The sequence below is a fragment of the Phragmites australis genome, chromosome 16, assembly GCF_958298935.1.
Source record: "Phragmites australis chromosome 16, lpPhrAust1.1, whole genome shotgun sequence".
Lineage (NCBI taxonomy): Eukaryota > Viridiplantae > Streptophyta > Magnoliopsida > Poales > Poaceae > Phragmites > Phragmites australis.
The window spans coordinates 13393442-13417303 of NC_084936.1; the positions used below are offsets into that span (position 1 = coordinate 13393442).

A 23862-nucleotide genomic window follows, 5' to 3' on the forward strand; every position below is an offset into this window, starting at 1 on the left:
GTGTCAAAATAGTTAAGGAAGCATGAGGAGCACTACCCTACGCATGATCTGGAATTAGCAGTTGTGGTTCATGCATTGAAGATTTGGAGACATTGCCTCTTTGGAAAACGGTGTGAGATATATACGGATCATAAGAGTTTAAAGTATATCTTCACCCAACTGGATCTAAACCTTCGTCAGCACAGATGATTAGAGTTAATCAAGGACTATGATGTGGGAATTCACTACCATCGAGAAAAGCAAATGTAGTAACTGATGCTTTGAGGCGGAAGAGTTACTGTAACTTGGTGACGGTTCAAGATAGTCAACCTGGGTTATAGAAAGAGTTTGAGAAGCTCAACCTTGGATTTGTAGCAGATATGGAAACAACCACCATGGAATTAAATTGCACTCTTGAACAAGAAATTCGGAAGGGTCAACTGGAGGACGAGAAGCTCAAGGAAATTAGGTAGCTTATTAAGGATGATAAAACTCCAGATTTTACAGAAGACAGTCAAGGTACTGTGGTTCAAAAAGAGAATTTGTGTGCCTAACTAGAAGGATATTAATGGGATAATTCTGAGAGAAGCTCATGATTCAGCATATTCTATTCACCCCGGAAGTACAAAGATGTATCAAGATCTCAAGGATCGCTTCTGGTGGTATGGGATGAAGAGAAAGGTTGCGGAATACGTAGCCATGTGTGATACTTGCTAGAAGGTCAAAGTAGAACATTAGAGATTAGCATGATTACTGCAACCCTTGAAGATACCTGAATGGAAATGGGAAGAAATTGGTATGGATTTTATTGTCGGTTTACCCGGTACGCAAGGACGATATGATTCAATATTGGTCATAGTTGATCGATTAACTAAAGTTGCCCACTTTATCCCAATTAAGACTACATACAGTGGAGTTAGGCTAGCAGAGTTATATATGTCAAGAATAGTACGTTTGCATGGTTATACTAGCTAAGTTTTGCAGTCTACTGTTGGCAATAAGAAGCTGATTGTAGTATAAAACATAGCTAGGTTATATAACTATTAATGCTAAATGAGGTTGTAACTTAAGTTCTACTGCCTCTACCTAGTGGCTATCTATTGTAAAAGACTTCTAGCAGTAAGGTTGAAGGCCTCCAACATACTCTAATCTTGCTGTATAAAAGATAGATCACTAGGTAAACTACCGATAGTTAATAGTGGGCGTACCTTTGTAGAAGTAAGGCCTCTATTGTAAGGCTTGGAGGCCTCGAAGCCTATGGTTAGGCTGGGAGAGGTGGTGCTTGACCCCCTCAGCCCTTAGCCGTTGCCAGCTCTGGAGGTAATCCGTCCGGAGCCTAGCGACAGCATGTTGGAGGCGTAGCCAAGGGCTAGTTGGGAGAGGTGGTCCTCGACTGCCTCGGCCTTTAGCCGTTGCCTGACTCCAGAGGTAATCCGTCTGGAGCCTGACGACGGTATGTTGGAGACGTAGCCAAAGGCTAGTCAGGAGAGGCGGTTCTCGACCGCCTCGGCCCTTAGCCGTTGCCCTGCTCTGGAGGTAATTCATTCAAAGCCTGGCGACGACATGTCCCAGACTCAGTTCTCGTTGCTGGGATATTGTACTGTTGGTAGTAGGGTTCGTAGTGACGGTGTAGGGTTGAGGAGCTAGGGATTTGCCCGAGAGTTTGCCGCAGGCCTCCAAACCCTGCGTTGTCCTTCGCCAGCTCCTTCTGCGACCAGGTATCCTACATGCCTTCCGAGGTATTCCTCCTGAAAGGTCATGAGGGTGCAACAGTCGTTGGTGTTGTGGCCGCGCCCGGGTCCGTGCAGGATTCACCCGTGTGCCTCCGGGACACTGGAGCTTGGAGTTGTCATTGGGGTTGCTGCTGAAGGCGGTGTGTCCTGGACCCTGTGGTTTCCCCAAGGTCTCCTTCCCCTTTGGGAGACCGTCGAGGCTGTTAGGTGAACCGGCTTTTGGAGCCAAGGTGGTTCTAACTATGCCTCCCTGGACGAGGTGGTCTTGAGGTTCCCTACGCGCGGTTGGTATTGTGAGGGCGGTGTCAGAGGCGTTGGTGGGGTCTGCGCACCCTGGAGCCTTACATCTCCTTGGAACCCTCTTTCGCCTAAGGGGCCCAAGGAGGACGCTGGGTGGACAGACTTTTCGAAGATGTTGGCTCACCCGAGGTATCCCAGGTGTTGTCGAAGGGGATACTTTGGGACTAAGCCTAGACGGGAACACTCCTGGGTTTGACGGCCCAAAACCACTAGAAGGTAGCCTGCTTTGCTGTGGCTTTGGCCGCGTCCTCTCCTGAAGCAGCGAGGTCTTTGTCGTGCAGAGGCTGGAAGGCCTCTGCGCTATCTAGGGTTCCTGTACCGACCCAAGGTTCTGGGTTGGCCAAGGTTGGAGGAACGCCATCCCTATGGCAGCGGGGCTGAGGCATGCATACGGTGTGCATGGCTGAGATAGCCATGCATATGGTTTCATGCTTGAAACGGTGGGTATGGCGGTTTTGGCTAGCACTTTGGTGGTTTTCCTGGTGGATTCTTACCTCTCTTAGCACTTCTATGTTCAAGTCCCAATGGATGACGCACTGTTGAAGCAAGAGTTCGTCTTGCCCCAGCAAATACGGCTAGAGTTTCTTCTAAGGAGGAGACTCAAGATTGAAGACAAAGTTTAAGAGGAAGGAACACCATGACTGTATTGATGGTAGAAAAAATGGATCGATCAGGGGGGAGTACCATAGCGTGACTTGGTGTTTTTTCACCTCTATTTTCCTTTCCCTTTGTTCCCCTTTTCCTTTCCTTCCCAGGCGACCAGGGCTCCTATTTATAGGGTCATGTGTAGCTTGGCATACAAGTTATCATAATATACAAATATCTAGGATCTGACCGAATTATTGGGCGTTATCTCAGATAACTACTTTCTACTCTATGTGGGCGATAAATACTCACTGTAGTAACTATCTTGGTGCCTGCCCCCTGAAGGGGGTGAGCCGGCCGTCAACTGTGACCCAACACCGCATTGTCAGGGGTGCCAGGATAGCCTTCATTACACCGGGGTGTCAGAGCAGTGTCCACCAGCCTAGGCATTTAATGCCGGTCACTTCCTTGCAGGCAAAGCATGACTGGTGCTCCCCTTTTGGCAGATCTTTCCTAAGGCCTGATGACTCACCCTGTAGCCTCCGGGAAGCCAGCCCGAGCAACTAGAGGCGGGGGCTTTGGGAGGCATGGCTCCGGGAGGTGAAGACATCGGGAGGCAGGAGGTTTCGGGGGACCGAGGATTCGGGAGACTGAGGTTTCAGAGGCTTTGGGAGGCTGGGCTTTGGGAGGCTGAGCCTTCGGGAGGACGGGCTGGTTAAGCCAAGGGAAGGCTTCGCAGGTACGAAGAGGTGGTGCGAAGGAGTCTGATGGCTTTGGAGGTCGAGCCTTTAGCTGAGGATCTAGAGATCAAGGCTCCGGAGGGACCTGGATAGTAATCTTCAACCATTATCCTTAGGCTGGTTTATTTTCCCCGAACACTAAGGTTCCATGTTCCTACACCATTAACAAATTAACCACCATTGTTGCATATGTTCATTAGTCAAGATTATGACACTTCCCAGTATCCCCAAAAGCAAGGCTAAGCAATCTACTCAACAAAGACACCTAACCATAAACCATCTAGGTTCCAAAGGATGATAAGGGAAAATCTAGGGAAAACCCTAACATAGGTGACTACCCATCATATTGACAAACACTGCATGCAACTTGTAAAACAAAACATTTAAAAACATATGTTTAAGATGATCAAGGACACTTGCCTTCTCCTTGCTGCTGCTCAATGTATTCTTGCCCCTAGTCTTGATGTTCCTTAAATTCATTCGGTGCGTTGGTGACTAATCGCACAATTACCGACAAAGCACACAAACAAAATACACTAAGAACAAAACACAAAACAAAAGAACAACAAGATAAAACCTATCTAGAAAGATAGAGCTCTGAAAATGAATCTAACGACGCAAGAATCGCTTAAAATGGAGCTACGACGAAAAAGATATACTAAAAACAAGATTAGGGTTTATCTTGAAAAGAAAATGACTTATTTGTAAATAACAGAAAGTCTAGGGACCTTTTTATAAAAATAGAAGGACCTATATGTAATTTTAGAAATATTCAAGGACCTAAGTGTAAAAAGATAGGGCTCTTTTTGTAATTATAGAAAAGTTTATCAGCTAAATTGCAAAATTACCAATTTCTAGAAATTAACCGAATAATTTTTATATTGGAAATCCTTTATTTAACGCGTGGCGGCTGACTCGGCTCGACTAGGCATGACACATCAGCAAAGAGGGCTAGGTGGCAGCTGAGGTGGCTAGGTGAGGTGGCGTGGCTACTGACTGGTTTAAGGCAGACACGTAACAACTTGCTATAGGTCAACGGAGGGGTATATGAGTGATCTAATCTGGACCGCATGTGATAGTTCTAATGGCTCAAAGAGAAGGGGGTGACCAGAGAGTGGGAGCATGGCGGAGCCGAGGGGTTGACGGTGATGCTATCGCCGGAATCTCGCCAGAATAGGGTTCCAGCTCACCGGTGATGATGACAAGCAGCGTACTACAACAAGAAGCTCATGGAGAATCCGTTTTGAGGCTTACCGAGAGCGATGCAACACCAGAGTGGCGTCGGCGACGGTGGAGGCAGCGGAGGGCTCGGGATCTCATCGGAACAGCGGCTCCAGCGACCAAAAGACGAAGGCAATGATGGCAAAAGATCCAGGGAGGGCCTGCGGCTCTGCTGGTGGGCTCAGGCAACGTAAAACGGCTCTGGGGTGATAGGGCGGCAACCTCGACTGAGGCGGCTCTAATGGCGGCAGAGGCCGATGGATCTCGGCGGATGTGCTGGAATTTGGCGGATTGATTTGGGGAAAACAACGAGAGGGTCACGAGGATTATGTAGGCACCTAGGAGATGCTTCGGGGCGGACCGGGTCTCGTTGGCGGCGGCATTTCCATCTCGGACTCAGCAGCGGCGCAACAAACTCTGGGTTGGGGACGGATCTGACCAACGGGCCTTGCATGGTAGTGGCACAGGCGAAGGCGGAAAAACCCTTGGCACTTTCGGCTGTGGGAGGGCTGGCGTTGTTGCTTGCGCGGGCCGAAGCACTGGGCTGGGGCGCGGTCCAGGCGGGAAGAGGAGGAGGGGAGGGAAGGCAGGGCAAGCCGGGCTGGTTGGTTGGGTGGGCCGAAAGGGAGAGAGGGACGGCCCACTGAGGTTTTATCTTTTTTTTTCTTTTTATGTTGATTTTTTAAATTCATTTGAAGTTTGGATTTGAAGCAAATTCAACTCAAACAAGGGCTACACCACACAAACAAAAACCGTACATGCCTAAGGACAGCATGGATGCACATATTCAAATATGTCCTATGTCAAAATTAGATTCTCTTTTTATGAAAATAGCATGTTATCTTTTGAAATCATTTAAGCTCAAAAGTATATTCTAGCAAATTTTATAAATTGGCAAAAATTAAAAAATTAGGGTGTTACACCGGGTGATATCTAACCGTCTAGGAGCTCGGAGCTCCAAGAGTAACAAATGTGAGTCGACGGCTTAACGATGAATTCAAGTGCTCAAAAGATGGATTAAGCTCACTAGCACTCAATCTCACTTTCCAAGCCAAACTATCAAATCCTTGCTAGAGTTAATGCACTAAAGGAGTGGCTAGGCTCTAATGAGGCTATGAAGTCTTTTGTCTCGAGTTGGTTCAGCAGCACTGGATGAAGGGGGAAGGGTGTGTTTAAACCCATCCCCCAAAAACTTATATTACATGTGATGGCCCAAAGTAGTTAACCCGGTCATTAAGCATTGATGAGCATCATTAGAATCATGTTTATTGTTTTGATAAATTTTTGGCATGTGTTTTAAATTAAACTCAAATTGTGAAAATTAATGTTAAGTGGTGCTTTGTGAAGCAACTCAGAATATTTCTATGAAAAATAGGGCTGGAAATAATTTTAGAAATTAGTACATGTTAAATGAGGAATATTGGTGAATTTTCCCAAATTTTTGGGAATGATTTTGAAGGTATAAAAATTACCACAAGTTAGAAAAGCTTGCATCTTTGGAGAATGTTAATTGAAAATCGGCTCAGGCTATTGGGATCAAACATGTTAAAATGGATTTCTCATGAATTATAGTTTCACATAAAATTCATCCCATAATTTATGTACCAAGGGAAGGCTTTCTTTTGGATAGAAGAAGTGGTGGGGATATTTTACTCGGTTGTCACTATTCACCATGCCCCACATGTCATCCCTCTCTCTCTGCCTCTCACCTCCTCTCACTCGCCGAGCACTACTCAGGAGCGGCTGCCGCTTTTGCTAACTTGGTAGCTGGCAAACATAGCACACCATCGAGCCACGCCTGATCCTTCGAGAGGAAACCTTGGTCACGCTCTTATCCCTTGCCCTCCTCGGCTCTCTCTGCTCACTCTCCTTTCTGTCTCTCACTCTGTGCAGAGCAGCGCAAGCACGGAGCAACACTGCAGACCCGTTCTGACGGAGCCCGCCGTCTGCGTGTGCCTTGAATGGGATCCCCGTGTTTCGTTAGAGTTGTTGGTGCATGGCTGCTCAAGCTGCCGCTTGCCGCCGGTGAAGTTCGGCAGTGTACCCGCGTGGCTTCCGGGTCAATTTTGACAGGAGTCAAAGTGATCGGGGACACTATCAGTGACCGTGGCTAGCTCGGCCTATGTGCAAAACGGTTTTCGGGTCTTTTTAATTTGGATATTCCCAAAAATGCGAAATAGAGTTGTTTTGCATTGTTTAATCGGCTGAACCTCGTAAAATGCATAGAAAATTGTATATAGCTCCAAAAAATCATGAAACAATTTTGTTAGGTTTATATGATCATTATCTACAAGTTACAAATATTGGGATCTATTAAATATGTATTTAAATTACATGGGTTAATAAAATAGGTTTGAGCTCCATTAATCCATAATCAATTTTGGTGGCTCCATAATGGATTAAATCAATTTTGTAAATCTTATTAATTGATTCCCCGCTCATTACAAATAATCACCCTCATATTAAGTATGAATTAATTTTCTAATTAAGTCTAAGCTTTGTGTTTGGTGGCTCCATAATTGATGAAATCAATTTTGTAAATCTTATTAATTGATTCCCTGCTCATTACAAATAATCACCCTCATATTAAGTATGAATTAATTTTCTAATTAAGTCTAAGCTTTTTGTTAAGCTTAATTAATCCAGGAAATAATTAAATGCTCAACATTAATCCAAATTAGGAAATATTTGATGCTTTAAGCTCAGGCCATAATGCATTGCATCTCCACTATTGCCATGCGCTATGGAGCATCCGTCATTGCATGTCATTCATGCTCATCAATGCTGATGGGAACAGGGGGTCCCGATCTTCCGTCAGGTGGGGATAACTAACGATTTGGTGGAGATTTGACACAAACGATCCGGCTTCCAATCAATAAGATTCGAACCCCGCAATCGCAGCACCACTTCTCCTCGGGTTATCAACCGTGCGCTGCGCGATTGACCTCGCCACGAAGGCTAATCCTTGCCTGCGAATCGAAGACACAAGCAAGAACCAAGAAGAACACAATCTGGAAAATTGCAGATGAATTGATTAAGCTCACAAGTTGGGGTCTCACAAACCGATCTAGCGGCGAACTGTTCTTGACAGATTAACTTAAGTAAAACCCAACCCTAAACGACGGCACGACGGCTGTTTATGGAGACTCTAAGGTCGCGCAAGACCCTCTGGACGCGCCCCTATTGGGCTCCAACACGATACAAAGCCCAAAGACCAAAATACGACGTCGCATCGCCGAGACAGATTCTGGACGTCAACTTGTTCGGACGATTCCCGTTAACTCCAGATGAATTTGAGCCTGATACTGGTGCCATTGGAAGCGTCTTGAAATTATCTTTCCATCCATCTATAGTACGCCCAAATCCGACTCCGTATGCAACCTGGGCGTCCGTTTTAGTGCGGGCTGTTTCTGGAGTCCGAAACAGAAACGAAATCGAATCGGTTTGGGCCTCCATCTTGAACCGGACGTCCGCGCTGGCCCTCCACGCCTCGAAGGCCTTCTCCACGCCCTTGCTGGTCCTCTCCTGTGTTCCTAAGTACAATTAAATCATTAGGTAGCAATTTATTCTCAAACTCACAAAAAGAATTGCTTAGGAACGAGTTCACCTGTAAATTTAAGAGTCGAGCGCGAGCGCGAGTAATTGGACCTTGCACAGCAACTTGAGGAGTTTCGTTTGCATCCGTAGGAGGGATGTCCTCATCATCCTCCCCCTCTTGAAAAGGAGTCGTCCTCGACTCAAGCTCATCTTCTTCTCCCAAATATGACTTCAAATCTGAAATGTTAAAAGTGGGACTAACCCCAAACTCGGGAGGCAACTCAAGCTTATATGCATTGTCATTAAGCTTTGCCAAAATTTTATATGGACCAGCAGCACGTGGCATCAATTTAGACTTTCGCAAATCTGGAAATCTATCTTTTCTCAAATGCAACCACACTAAATCACCTGGTTCAAGTTGAACTTCCTTTCTACCTTGACTACCAGCAATTCTATACTTTTCAGTCATCTTTTCTATGTTCTCTTTAATTGAAGCATGCAATTTCAAAATAAAATCAGCACGCTCCGTAGCATCACTATGTACTCACTCAGAAGTAGGTAGAGGCAAAAGATCAATTGAATAAAGCCAACTCTGAATGGCATGCACCTTGGCCTCATCCACCTCAATGCCCTGTGGAGTCACAACATAGCCAAGAAACGAGACTCGTTCGGTGCAAAAGGTGCACTTCTCGAGGTTACCAAATAAGCGCGCGGCTCGCAAAGCATCAAAAACAGCACGTAGATGATCAAGATGTTCAGATAAACATGTGCTGTAAATCAAGATATCATCAAAATAAACCACCACAAATTTGCCAATAAATGGGCGTAAAACTTCGTTCATCAAACGCATGAAAGTACTAGGTGCATTAGTTAACCCAAAAGGCATGACTAACCACTCATACAAGCCGAACTTGGTTTTAAAGGCAGTTTTCCATTCATCGCCCAATTTCATTCTAATTTGGTGGTAACCACTGCGTAAATCAACCTTAGAGAAAATCTTAGAACCACTTAACTCATCAAGCATATCATCTAATCGAGGAATAGGATGACGGTACCGGATGGTGATGTTGTTAATGGCTCTACAATCGACACACATGCGCCAACTGCCATCTTTTTTTGGAACCAAAATGACAGGAACAGAACAAGGACTAAGGCTCTCACGTACATACCCGCGGTCCAAAAGGTCTTGGACTTGGCGCTGAATCTCCTTAGTCTCCTCAGGGTTGGCCCTATATGCAGCACGGTTGGGCAAGCTCGCTCCAGGAATCAAATCAATTTGATGCTCAATCCCGCGAATGGGAGGAAGGCCTGGAGGTATCTCAGAGGGGAAAACATCTCTGAACTCCTGCAAAAGGTTAGTCACAGGTGCAGGGAAAGTGCTAGCAATATCATCAATGGAAAATAAAGCATCTTTGCAAATCAAGGCATAGCAGCAAGTATCATCATCATGAAGTCCAGAAAGATCAGATTTTGTTGCAAGCATGACAGGGGCTTCCAATTTAATTGCTTGCTGATTTTCAGGTTTAACATGAGGTTCATTTTTTGCACTTTCAGCTCTATCCTTTTCAGCTTGAACAATTTCAGCAGGAGTTAAAGGCAGCAAAGTAATTTTCTTTCCCTGATGCATGAAGGTGTATTTATTACTTCTACCATGGTGACGTGCATCATTATCATATTCCCAAGGTCGACCCAACAAAAGAGAGCATGCTTCCATAGGTACTACATCACAATCAGCAAAATCAGAATATATACCAATGGAAAAATGCACGCGTACTGTTTGTGTTACCTTAACCTTGCCGGAATCATTAAACCACTGAATATGATAGGGGTGTGGCCGTGGTCTTGTGGCCAAGCCAAGCTTTTTGACAAAATCTAAACTCACCAAATTGTTGCAGCTTCCTCCATCAATTATAACACGGGCACGTCGATTGTTGATGACGAAGAAGGTTTGGAACAAATTATGGCGCTGCTGCCTCTCTGATTGCTCAAGCTGAGTACTAAGGACACGCTGCACAATAATGTTCCGGAAACCCGCCGTGGCAGCACCACCCAAAGCATTGGCATCATACATGTTGTCATCGCCGGAAATGGCACTCGTGTCATCATCCTCATCAACATCCGAAGCACTAATGTAGCCATCATCTGTAGCAATGTACGCCCGTTGGCTAGGGCAATCCTTCTTCACGTGGCCAAGCCCATGGCAGCGGTGGCACTGAATGCTCGAAGTGCGACCACTGGAAGGCGCTGAATCTGATTTCTTGGCGGGTACCTGCAAAGAAGGCTTACCAGCGGCCTGAGCTGGTGGTAGTAGTGGTGGTACGCGGGCACTCGAAGGAGGTGCTGATGTAGTCGTCTTTGGCGCATAGGAAGCGCCAAAATTACTCCGGGTTTTATGCTGTTGGCGTCCCTGCAATTCCTTCTCTGCAAGCATAGCAAACTGGAACAACTGGCCGACAGAGTTAAATTCCTTAAAATCAACTATGTCCTGAATTTCACGCCTCAATCCCGAGTAAAAACGACAAATGAAATCCTCATTCCCCTCCACGATGCTACAACGCATCAACCCCTTTTGAATGTCACCATAATAATCCTGCACAGATTTATCCCCTTGCTCTAAACGCATCAATTTCTTACGCAAGTCTCTATGATAAGATGGGGGAACAAATCTATCACGCATAGCCACCTTAAGTTCTTCCCACGTGGTAGGTAAAGCACCATCTGCAGCTAAGCCCGTCCACCAAATGATAGCAAAATCTTTAAACTCACTAGTGGCTTGTCTAACTCTATGTTGCTCAGGCACAAGGTGGGAACAAAACTTCTGCTCTACTGTCATCTCCCAATCCAGATATCCCTCAGCATCATAATGACCCGAAAAAGATGGTATTGTGAATTTAATCTTAGCATAAGGATCATCGGGTACACGATTATTATTACCATGCTGATGGTGAGCACCACCCATACCTTCTGTGTTGGTGCGGAGACGACGTCGTAGGCGTGCTTCCTTGGTAGCTGCTTCAACGTAATTACCGTTGGCATCAAACACCGCGTCATCTGGAAAGCGTGGACCGGTGTTCTGTGGGTGTGGAGGTGGACGTGTCTCCAATGCAGCAATTCTATCAGTGAGCTCGGACACCTGTCTGTCCACCCGCTCCAGCATGGTGCCAAGCTGCATCGCAATAAGCGCGTCATGGACAGACTTGCGGACCGTTTCCTCCATCTTTTCCTCCATAAGCTGCCGAGCAGCTTCTAGCTCTTCGTGACTGACACATTCGTTGAAATCTGTGGGAATCTTCATATCATCTCCTGCCATTGTAAACACCAAAAACAGGAACAAACAGTGAAGGTTATCCCTAATAATCCAACTATGCTCTCTCTGGTAATCCGACTACGCTCTCTTTGGTGGGAAAAGGCACACACTCTAATGCGTCTTACTGAGCGCTTACAAGTATCTTACGAAAAACACAATACAGAGGACGGTACAATCGGAGGCTGGTTCGTGATACTTACCGAGAAGGAGTGAAACCGCGATTGCAAGGTCAAAACTGTATTGATCAGAAGATGATATGTGGAGCTCGGAGGGCACACAAAAAAAATGTATGTGAGTGGAACACAATTCAATAACAGATAGCAATGCTGAATAAAGGTCCAAAGTACACTTGTCCTAGTTGCTGGCCTATACGTGTCCTAGAACAGGAGTGCTAACAAGGAAGGCTCAAGTATGGATAGGAGAAACAACAGCAACTCACGGACTAGGCAAAAACCAGCACAATTCAGCAAAACAGCCTCTCTGGAATCGAGCTCAATGGACGCTATCGTGACAGCCAAGCACTAGTAGGAATCAAAATCTTTCACTTTTTTCTTTTATTTTTTTGATATTTTTTTCTCCAATAGGCGCACTGGAAAAGGAACCACACAAAGTTGCAGCTCAATCAGACTTAAGATGTGGCCTAGGAAATTTCTGCAAAATCTTTAAAAAGCGTGCCAAAACTTCGAAGCTCGAACAGACAATTTTCTGAGACGAATTTGGGGATTCTAAAATCGTCAAAATCGGCAAAGCGATGGCCAGTGGATGGGAAATTTCGTGTAGATGTCCGTAGAATCAAAAATTTCCTGATTCGGAGTCCGTATGAGGGAGTTATGGCCGTTTGAAATTATGGCTTCCGATTATGATTTTCAGATGGGGAAAAACACAATTGGATTGGCGGTGGGGGGTGATACGGTGGCAGCGGATATATGGACACTGGTCTGGAGTGGCGTGGTGATCTGGGTAGGTGTATATGATGGTGGAAACTGGTGGAATTGATGAACCCTAGCACCGGATCAAACAAATATGGTAGGAAAACGACGATCAAAAAAAATTGCGCGGCTATGAGCTGTGGAGGTGGCGGCTAGGGTTGCAAAGGGGAAACACAATTGAACTAAAACACGCACTAAACCAGCAACAAAGACACAACTAGGACATAAACTCAACACTACGGACTCTGAAAGTGACTATGCAAAGGCTAAACACGGTTGTAGGACGGGTAAACTAGAACCTAAATTTTTTGTTTTTGTGGACTATGGGACGAAAGACAGAAACACACGCGAACTAGGGTAAGCCTGACGGTTATACCTGAGTCTCTGATTACCACTTGATGGGAACAGGGGGTCTCGATCTTCCGTCAGGTGGGGATAACTAACGATTTGGTGGAGATTTGACACAAATGATCCGGCTTCCAATCAATAAGATTCGAACCCCGCAATCGCAGCACCACTTCTCCTCGGGTTATCAACCGTGCGCTGCGCGATTGACCTCGCCACGAAGGCTAATCCTTGCCTGCGAATCGAAGACACAAGCAAGAACCAAGAAGAACACAATCTGGAAAATTGCAGATGAATTGATTAAGCTCACAAGTTGGGGTCTCACAAACAGATCTAGCGGCGAACTGTTCTTGACAGATTAACTTAAGCAAAACCCAACCCTAAACGACGGCACGACGGCTGTTTATGGAGACTCTAGGGTCGCGCAAGACCCTCTGGACGCGCCCCTATTGGGCTCCAACACGATACAAAGCCCAAAGACCAAAATACGACGTCGCATCGCCGAGACAGATTCTGGATGTCAACTTGTTCGGACGATTCCCGTTAACTCCAGATGAATTTGAGCCTGATACTGGTTCCATTGGAAGAGTCTTGAAATTATCTTTCCATCCATCTATAGTACGCCCAAATCCGACTCCGTATGCAACCTGGGCGTCCGTTTTAGTGCGGGCTGTTTCTAGAGTCCGAAACAGAAACGAAATCGAATCGGTTTGGGCCTCCATCTTGAACCGGACGTCCGCGCTGGCCCTCCACACCTCGAAGGCCTTCTCCACGCCCTTGCTGGTCCTCTCCTGTGTTTCTAAGTACAATTAAATCATTAGGTAGCAATTTATTCTCAAACTCACAAAAAGAATTGCTTAGGAACGAGTTCACCTGTAAATTTAAGAGTCGAGCGCGAGCGCGAGTAATTGGACCTTGCACAGCAACTTGAGGAGTTTCGTTTGCATCCGTAGGAGGGATGTCCTCATCAAATGCATGCATTCTTCATTAGTGAACGAAGGACCAGAGCGTGACGTGAGTGTGATCGAGGACAACGCCAACATTTCGCATTTCTGTGAGTTATGTGTAGGAAGTATCAGGCAAACCCCAAAGCAGCATGGCAAGTATCTAAGCATAATGCACCCTTTGTTCAAATTAAATGGAGTCTCAAATTGATAAATTATGCTTTATATATGTTTGCATATGTTGAGTCCAGTGTCAGGTTGATAAGGATATAACCTATGTTGATGCATTGTCTCTACATTGACTTATTGATGAATCCTTATCCTTATAGCCTTGATGATATAGTTGGTGTCTACCTTCAAGGATTATTGGAAGTGCATAGCAATGCTTAGGTCCTCGGTAGAAGTCGAGCAACATTGCTATCGTTGTTCATTAGCCTAGGGCTTAATCACTGTTCATAGATATAAAGATGAGGTTAAGATGGATGGTTGAGATGTGAGATTGAGGCGAGATTTGGGCGGTGTTAGGGGTATGTTCTGCCCAGGGGGAGTCCTCTAGGTAGTTTGGGAGAGGAGCCCGGATGCCATAGACCGCTTACATCGTTTAAGGCCGTCTATTGATGCAGTTGGCTCTAGCAGTTTTTATACTGACCACATGCTGATCTAATGGTAAGGTAAGCTGATTATCATATGCCGTGCTGACACTTGCCTTGCGATTCTATGACGCGTAAGAGAAAAACAAAAGGAGAAGCAAGGTGGTGGGGAGCTAGAGGTGTCTGGGACACACTCGCGGTAACCCCGATGCCATAGGGGCATTGAAAGTGGGTGGTTCCGGGTATGAGAAAGGTTGACATATGTTGTTATAGCTTTATCAGGGTTCAAACATGCCAATTACGCTTTAACAACATATTTACAACTAATCAATTAAACCAACGGTATTTCAAACATTTCCTCATTCAGCCACAGCTACGGCAGACAACCAGCCTAACCAAAAGCTAGTTATCCAAACGGCTTTCTTCCCAGCATAGAAGCCCAACAACCACAGCCGTTTCCCTGGCCAACCAACCAGCAGCTACTTTTGCAGAAGCTGCAACCTATCCAAGCGGGGCCTTATTTCTATCTTGCTTGGAACATGTGGAGACACGATCAAACTGCACTGAATTCAATTGAATAGCCGATTGTCTACTTAAGTTGAGAGCTAACATACACTTACCAAAAAGCATGACACATATTAAACCTCAACTAATGTAATGACTCAATGCACCATTCAATTGAAATGAAGGCAATTCCGGTAGTCCCAATATGTCTATTTCAATAATTCCCAGAAAAACTATTATCCAACACATATCTCTACAACATGTACATCACATCACAAATATACAAGTGTTCATATCTGAAATTTAATTACTATTCTTGTTCATGTGATAACGTTGATAATTTAATAAGGCTCTATATATTACAATGAATTCTATGACCTCTCAATCTACAAGAAAGGACACTAGATTATTAATAAAGTGATAAAGTAATATCTTGTACGGTTATACATAAATGACGAATCGATTAAAAGAAACTAAAAAAATGTGACATCATTTGTTCACAAGGCAACCGACTAAGGTTAGTAGTAGTATATCAACTACTCATCACAACACAGCTCTCGATGATGCAAAAATAGTCGGCACCTAAACTTCACCTACAAAACAATCAATAAAGACAATAAGTACGAAAGTACTCGCAAGACCTACATATATGGATATATACATTTCCAACTCTAAGGATAATGCATTTTGATGGATTAGCAAGAAATAGATCACAAGGTAAAGTTAAATTATGTGAAAGATAATTTAATGACATAAACATATGAACACCCAACATAACTTAACACTTAGAGTTTCCTAGCATGACCATAAGAATATAATCATAGACAACATATTAACATGATCATCTTAACCTAAAACATAAAGGAACTACCACATCTCATCCCACATATAACAACATATGATATCCTTAATATAAGACATTAAGAACCACCTCATTCATCCAACATACTACCATACCACAAATATCAAATGAGACTCTACAATGACGTCTAATGAACATTAGGCTTATTCATAGTTGAGAATGTAATATTTCGAACTAAATTTACACCCTACAAGGGAGTACATCTTTACCCACATGACACGAGACCACCCTCCATACAATCCATCAGTTGGAAGCGATAATTAACGTGATAGCCATTCACGTACCAACCACGAACCTTTGTTCTCATACTTGAGTATGTGAAGGCCGCCTAGGTCTACTTTTGGAGTAACCTAAGGTGCCTCTTTCAAGCTCGCTCGCTCATATCATCGTCGTATAAGTCAAATGAACTTGACAAATTACAATATTTCACTTATCCTTTTCCTATTCGGATATGTGAAAGTATGAAAAAAATGCTTAAATCAACAGCGTCAACAAACGGTGCTTAAACGATACAAGTGGTATGTGGCATCTAGGTCCCTCTCTCGATCTGCCGCTAACACCGCCTACATCTCGTCTAATTCTCACAACTTATTATTCCAATATCATTTTTATTGTGAATAATAATTAAACCATATAGCTCGTGAATGATAGAACATTCCACCGCTCGATTTCTACTGGTAACATAGACATTGCTATGCGTATCGGATTACTTTTAAGTAGACATTAACATTATATTAAGGTAGGAACTTGTGCAACAAATAGGTGCTACCCAATTCTGTAACACCCTAAACTTTCAATTTTTGCAATAGTTTAAAATTTTGCTAGAATTAAATAGGAGAGGTAGATTTTTGTTCAAAATAGAAGAAATTAACTTCTAAATTTAAATTTGCCAGGGGTTATATTTATGTTTGATGCATTCATGCTATCGTAGTTGCAATAGGTTTTCATGCGTGAAAAATATTTACAAAAATACGCTAGAAGATGCTCTTTTAAAGAACTCTCTACGAAAACGATTTAAAAATAAAAAGATAAGGCTTTTCCTAATTCCAAAATCCTTTCGGGGCGTATCCTTTTCTAAATCCAGCCCACAGCCCCCTTCTCTCCCTCTCTCCTTTTCTCTTTCTGGTCGGCTCCCCCTCCTTCTCCCACCCGGGCCGAAGGCCATTTGTTTTCCGCCATCCCCATCTCCTCTCTCGGGCCGAAGCCCATCCGGTTGAGTCAGCCACCCCGCGCCGGAGCCGCTTTGCCCTCCCGCCGTCTCTCTCTTACCAGTGGGCCTGGCTCAAGCCAAGCCGTCGTGTCGAGCCATAGCTGCGCCATGCCATCGAGCCCAAGCTCCCCTTCCTCCTCCCGTCGCCCGGCTCATTCCCCTCCGCTGGTCGCCGCGCAATCCTACGCCTCCCTACTTCCTCTCCCCTTCCCAAAACGGCCGGAATCGAAGCCATAAACCCCATCAAAGCCTTCCCACCATTTTCCCTCTTTAATCCCCCACTCTAATTCCGAATTGATGAGGAAACCGACACCTTGATGGCCCACGCCGCTGCCGGCCGTTTCTATTTGTGGCCCAACCGCCCCACTCACCCTTGCGCCTTTATAAGCCGCACGAGGCCTTGCCGGCGAGTTTTCGCACTCTTCCCACCCGCACTCGCCCCTATTCTCACTCAAAATTGTCGCTGGTGCCGTCACCTTCTCCGCCTCCGGTGAGTAGCTCCGTCGTGCCAATTCTCCACCGGCGAGCCTTCTTTGACCAAGGGGATCCATCACCGTGTGCGCAGGTGCTCGAGGACCCCGCTGCATCGGTCATAGACCTCTCTCCACCACCCAAAACTGCCCGCTACCATGCCCGAGCTCTGCCAACCGCACCTCGTCGTCGCCCACCGTCCTCCAAGCCTCTCCGCCTTTGAGAACCTTTATGTGAGAACCCCACGTGCTCCTCTACATTTTTCGCCGCTCATCGGCGAAGCCCGGTTGCCGGAGTGCCTTTCGAGCCGCTCTCCGGCCGCCCCGCCGCTGTTAGCCCGCCGACACCTACGGTCCATGGTGGACCGGTGGACCGAGCTCCTCCCCTTCGGTTCACAACTTGTGGACCCGATCCATCCTTTTTTTCCTTTTTTAGCATAAAAATAATTCAATTTCGGTTTATGGCGTCAGCTGGTGCAATAAAAAGGATTTTAATAATTAAAATAAATATAGAAAATCTCTGAAATTAAGTAAAATTTGTATAAAAGCCCCTGGAACATCAAAAGCTTATAACTTTTTGCTCGTAGCACCGATTTACGTGATTTTTACGCTCAAATATTCGTAGCTATGTGTAGAATCTTTTTATAGAATTTTTACCTAGTTTTAGTAATGTTTGGTTTACTGTTCTTAGTAGTTTAACTTGTATGCTTTTTTGATGTGTTGTTTAGAAGGTGATCAGTTCGGGAATCTGCAGGATCAATTTTTCGAAAACTTTGAGCAACCCTCTGCTGAAGGCAAGTGTCCGAACATTTTGCCCCTGTTTTAGGAATCATGTGTAGCTATTTTATTCCTTCTATGCATGCTTGTCTAAATTGGAATCTTATGTTAGAGTTTACTAGATTTGTATGATCATTCCTTGTCGTCTGTTAAAATAGGTAGTATATGCTAGTGCAGTCATAGTTGGGGAAAATGTTAATCTTGACTAATGCCTATGCAACTTAAATCAGGAGTGGTAATCTTTTGTAGAAACATGGTATATGGATCCTAACAGGATGGTTGGTTTGAGGTGGTGCTATTCAGTAGGTTTGTGTTTGTTCCTGTGTGGGGTCCTAAGGACCGGTTCTTGAACATGTAACCAAGTGAATCCGTACAACTACGAAGCCTATATGGATACGGTCTGGCCAACTAATTAGCCACCTCTCTAACCCCGTGACGCGGGCGGCGCTCCTTGGCGGAGAATGCCGGCGAGCCGGGGAACCCTCGCGGTCGTGGGCCGGAAAAGAGGAAGCTTGGTCCTCAGCCTCGGCCTCCTGCCGGGTTTCCCACTGGCACTCGAGAGTGACGCGCGCATCTTCGTGGCCCCTCCGCTCGTTGAGACGCAAGCGGAGGTCCTGGGCTTCGGACGTGGCCAGGGGGGTGGCGCTCCGCCTAGAGGCCCCTCGGCCTGTGCGAACGTTACCCGTTGATGGGCCGGTTCTGGTGGCGCCACGCTGGGTGGTGGCGCGAGAATTCTCGGCCAACACCTGGCGGCGAGCAGTGCCGACCAGGGCAGCGACTTCTTGGATCCAGCGGCCTTCCGGGGTTTCCGGAGTCGCCTGAACAGGCGGATGCCTGAGGAGAGCGTGCGCCGCAAGCAGCGCGCTCCCGGGACCGGCCTCGCTGAAAGTGAGCCTACGCCGAAGAGGCACCCGACGCTGCCCAGAGGCGGACCTGGCGGCCGGAGTCTCGACCACCTGCTGGGGGTCGGGAGGCGCACCAGCGGCGGCGGCGGCGGCCCTGCTGGGCCCAACACCTTGGTCCCCTTGGGAGGGGAAAGCCGCACGTGCAGATTGCGGCTGCTGCTGGGACGCAGCAGCGGCTAGGACCTCCTGTGCGAGGGGCTGCATTTCCTCACTGAAACTGGTGCTAGAACGCTGGAGGCGGTGTCCACCGGCCATTTTTTCTGTGGAAGAAAACAAACAAACAGATTCAGGGATGTTCCCCCCTACCTGGCGCGCCAGCTGTCGGAGGATTAACTCCTGTCGCAGGGATCCCGAGAGACCCCTTTTTAGAGATTCAGCCGGGGGGATGATCCTGAATAAGTTCGTCGGAGAAATGAATGAGAGTAAATGCAACGGCCGGTGGTGGGGGTGATGATCTAGTGCAAAGAGAAGTAAATGCACCGGAAATTAGACAGGTTCGGGCCGCACGGGGGCGTAATACCCTACTCCTGTATAGATGTAATAACTGTCCTGAGGAAGTTCCTCAAGGATGTTGCTGGTTACAAGAATATTTGTCTAACTAAGAGCTTGAGGCTCCTTGTTCTTGGGCAGGGACTATGCCTTGAGTTGGTCTATGGTTCGACTCTTGGTGCTTCTGTGTTCGATGCTTGCGGTCTCTTACTCGATTGCTTGTTTGGTCGTTCTCGGGTCCTGGGTGGTTTGTTGGCTGTATCCTTCTCTTCTGTGCTGCCGGCTCTTTTAAGCACTCGCCGGCTGCGACATGCCCCAAACGGGAAGGAGGGGGCACAAGTTCCAAGATGCCACGACTAGAAAAGGCGTCATCATTTCTTCTGGGTGAAGTGACCGAGGGTGGAAAACGCAGCGCACGCCCGGTCACCTGTCACCATAAACGCCCTAGCAACGGGCGCCGTAGAGAGGGCCCACCGGGCAGCCGCAGAGCAACCCGGCGTGCCCGCCCTGTCTTGTTCCTCTGCCACAGCAGGGCGGCAGACGGAACGCCTTGTTCCTGGCGATGTTATCCCGAGATACACCAGATGATACAGGACGGGACCCGTGCAATTAATGGCCCCACGCCTCTCTACCAAAACATGGCAGGAACTGACACTGCGATGGGAGCAGTTGGGGATGTCAGGCCACACATGCTCATTGAATGCGGCCTCGGACCTCTGACTGATTGACACCCCATCGGCGTGTGCCTCGGGGGTCTTTCTGAGTCGTCGGGGCACCGAGTGCTCGGGGGTACTGGTTGCCTCCCCGAGCACTCTCTCCCGAGAATGCCTATCCTTGCCCTCGGGGTACTGGGTGCTCGGGGGTACTGTTCACCTCCCCGAGCACTCTCTTCCGAGCACTCTTGCACGAACCTTCGGGGAACCGAGTGCTCGGGGGCTGCCACGTGCAACCCCGAGCACTCTTTCCCGAGCACTTTTGCACAGATTTTTCGGGGAACCGAGAGCTCGGGGGCTGCCACGTGCAGCCCCGAGCACTCTCTCCCGAGCACTTTCACACTGACCCTCGGGGAACCGAGCGCTCGGGGGCTGCCGCACGCAGTCCCCGAGCACTCTCTCCCGGAACTTAGCTCTTCTGATCGTCGGGGGACTAGGGTGCTCGGGGGTGACCGGGCACTTCCCCGAGCACTTTCTCCCCGGAACTTATACTTTGCGGATCATCAGGGAACTGGGGTGCTCGGGAACCAGGGACTGTGGCCCCGAGCATCTTCTCCCGGGACTTGAACTTTCCTCACCCCGCCGGAGGGACCTCGCGGGATGGCGGCACATGGCGGATGGCCGGCCTGGCCTCGGGACTTAGGGACCCCGGTTCCTGATACACCGACACACATGTTGTCCCTTCTCTTGCATTCTACCGCTATTCAAAAGCCATCAATGAAGCTGCAACCTTTGATGAAGACAACTTTGACACGAAGTTGCTGTTCTAGGCTGAAGTGCCCCCGGTTGACGCATGTGGAAGATGAAAGCAGCGTTGGTGCTAAAGATCTTTAGTTTCGCTGTGTTTTCTTTGACCCTCGGACTCTTTTGTATTAAGTTAAATATGTTATTGTAATAATGGCACTATAATGATACACTGATTATGTAAACACATATATTAAACTTGATCGTGGCATACATGTGTTGTGTCCGATTTTGTTCCTATAAAACTGGGTGTTACAAATTTCCGACATCAATTTACTAAACATACACACATGATACTAGCAATAACTAGCAAGATTAACCAACAACAATTCACCAAAATATGAAAAACAAATATGCATATATGCTTGCCTTAGTACTCAGTTTCACAAGCAAGATCAACCACAAGTTCCAACTCAAGAATATCGTCACTCTTCGGTTCGTCGATCGCTAAAAAAGATGGTATAGCACAATTAATATGCATGAAATACTAATGAAAAATGAAAAATGCTCCCAACACCATGCAAATGTACATAAGGGTAGTGCACTGAGTAATGAACATGATAAAATAACAATCATAGAATTTAAAGTGCACATGCTCATGGTATGAACAAAACAATAAGTTGTTGTCCAAAAGGACTAAATAAAATAAAAGACACACATTTAAACCAAGTTGATATTAAGATAACACCTAACATGTCATTCACTATTTTTCATGTGTAAATGTACATCAATAAAGTTTTTTAAAAATGGTCTCGTCCCTAAATGTTTTTTATTATTTTCTGTACAATTTTTAGAAGTTATAAATGTGATAACAAACATGCGTTAAAACAATGGATCAAACTACTATAACATCGTTGCCAAAACTTTTCCAAAGCAGTAATCTATTTTTACAAGACTAATAAAACTGGATTCACTAATTTTGAACCTTTCCATGATTTAGTCATGAATTATACAAGATTTAACACAATTTAATCATTACAGAAATTAATTTACAATTTTAATGAGCACTAGCAATTTCATATTATATGTAGGACCATACAAGCTAACACAAGTGGTTTCTCCATTTTTGGATCAGTATTGAATTTTCTATGCATTTTTCAATGTCCTGCCGAATTAACAGTTCAATAAATTAGATTTCACCCCTTTTCTAGTTTAACCGAGTTAAAAGGCGCCAATACCTTTCACACCGAAATGAACCTACACATTGAGACAGACAATGAGGCCGGTCTCGTGTGGACCTTGGTCAGCATTTTGACTGCGGTCAAATCGGCACAGGGAGGAGATCTCGCCATTGACCGGCCTCACGGTGGCGAGGCGGCGGCTTGACTGACGGCGCAGTGTCGCTGGAGATCTGGGAAGACCAGATCCGCGCACGCATCGCCTTCAGAGCACCACGGCCGAGCTCCCAGGAGTGTCGACGGAGGAGGAGCTGCCCGGTTTGCCTCGGCGGCACGGAGCTTCATCGATGGTGGCGGACACCGGCGGCGGGAGGGAAAACAGCGGCACTGGCTCGGCTGCGATTCTGCGATGAGTCAAAGCCACTGAGGCATAAGATCCGAAGGACTCCACAGCCGAAGAAAATGACTTGGAGCTCAACCTGTTACAGCGGATTCGGCAATGGCGGGCTTCGGTTGCCGCGGTCGGAGCTGAGCAAAACGATGCGCGAGAGCTTGATTCGGCAGGGATTCTCATGAGAAATGAAGCAAAAAACTTTACACGACCTTCCTAAGTACGACCAGAGGCTCGGTTGGGGTGGAAAGAGCTTGGCGATGCTGGCTTTCATGGTGGCGCGGCTGGGCAGAGAGTTTTTGGTGTGCAGTGGGGAGTTTACTGCTGGCGCTCGGCCGCGAGAGGAAAAGCGAGAGGCAGGGGAGGACAGGGAGATAGGGAGGAGATGCAGCCGCTGCTCTCTGTTGCTTGGCTGAGGACAGAACAAAGGAGAGCGAGAAAGTTTGCACAGAGCGGTGGTTGTGCGCGCGCGGCCGAACGGGAAACCAACGGAAACGGCGGGGTATCGACGAGAGGAGGTGGGGAACCGGTAGAGGAGCTCGCTCCCGTGCTGCTCCAGGCTTCTGAGTGGGCTGGAGCTGCACGAGGACGGTGAATAGGCGGTGAGATGGCGCAGAGAAGAGCTCTACGCAGTGGTCAAAAATGGAGGAGCGAGGTGCTGCTGTTTGCAGCCGAGAGAGAGGAAATGAGGGAGAGATGGGCTCACGTGGTGGAGAAATAGCTCAGCACTCTGCTCGGCGGTGTGCCGCTCAGTGGGTGAGATCGGAGCTCAGCAGTGCTGTAACGGTGGTGCGCTCGGCTGTTCCCATTGGGGAAAATTGGATGGAGGAGAGGGAGAGAGTGAGGCGAGGGGGAGGTAAAGGAAGAGATCAGACGAGTCTAATCATATATTTTTTATTTCATTTTTTTAGTGATTTTTTTATTCTTTTTTCATTTTCTTATCTTCAAAAAAATTTCTTATATGAAATTCGTGAAGAAAAATGAGAGAAAATTTTATCCTAAAAAGAATAATTTTGAGAATTTTTTTTTACGAAAACCGTGAAAAAAAATTATTAAAACCCTAAAAGAAACGAGAATCTCTTCGCGAAAGGATTCAGTCCGCGAAGGAAATCGATGGTCTAAGCATCACGAGGTAGTTGTGGCATCGCCCAAAGTCAGTCAATGGTTGCCAGATGTGGAGCTCGGTCAGTGGGCGTTTTGTGAAGTGGACGAAGAAGGATAGTCCAATTAACAGTACCCATTAGAAACTCCATTATTCCCCTCCCACTTTCTCAGCTTGGACAGAGGTGTTGCTATGCTCCAAAAAATCGAAAACTTTTTTGGAGCAGCTATAATTCACGGGAAACTCATTTAAGTTGGATTCATCCAAAAAGCTAGAGTACAAATGAAATTAAAATTCTTCAAAGTTGGCTATTTTAATAACTTCTAGTAATTTGTAAGGTATCAAATTAATTCAAAAAACTGAGAAA

General features: G+C 46.4%; 1 long non-coding RNA gene across 3 annotated transcripts; it reads right to left on the minus strand.

Moving 5' to 3' along the window:
- Positions 1-15011: 15011 nt before the first annotated feature.
- Positions 15012-23238, minus strand: LOC133896287 (uncharacterized). Of its 3 annotated transcripts, XR_009905737.1 has the most exons (3): positions 22482-23238; positions 22063-22406; positions 21061-21331 (listed from the first exon to the last, which is right to left on the minus strand). It is a non-coding gene; the product is annotated as an uncharacterized LOC133896287 (long non-coding RNA). The 3 variants fall into 3 exon arrangements; XR_009905738.1 differs by lacking the exon at positions 21061-21331 and adding an exon at positions 15012-15307 and having other exon boundaries at positions 22063-23238; XR_009905736.1 differs by having other exon boundaries at positions 22063-23238.
- Between the last annotated feature and the right edge of the window lie 624 nt (positions 23239-23862).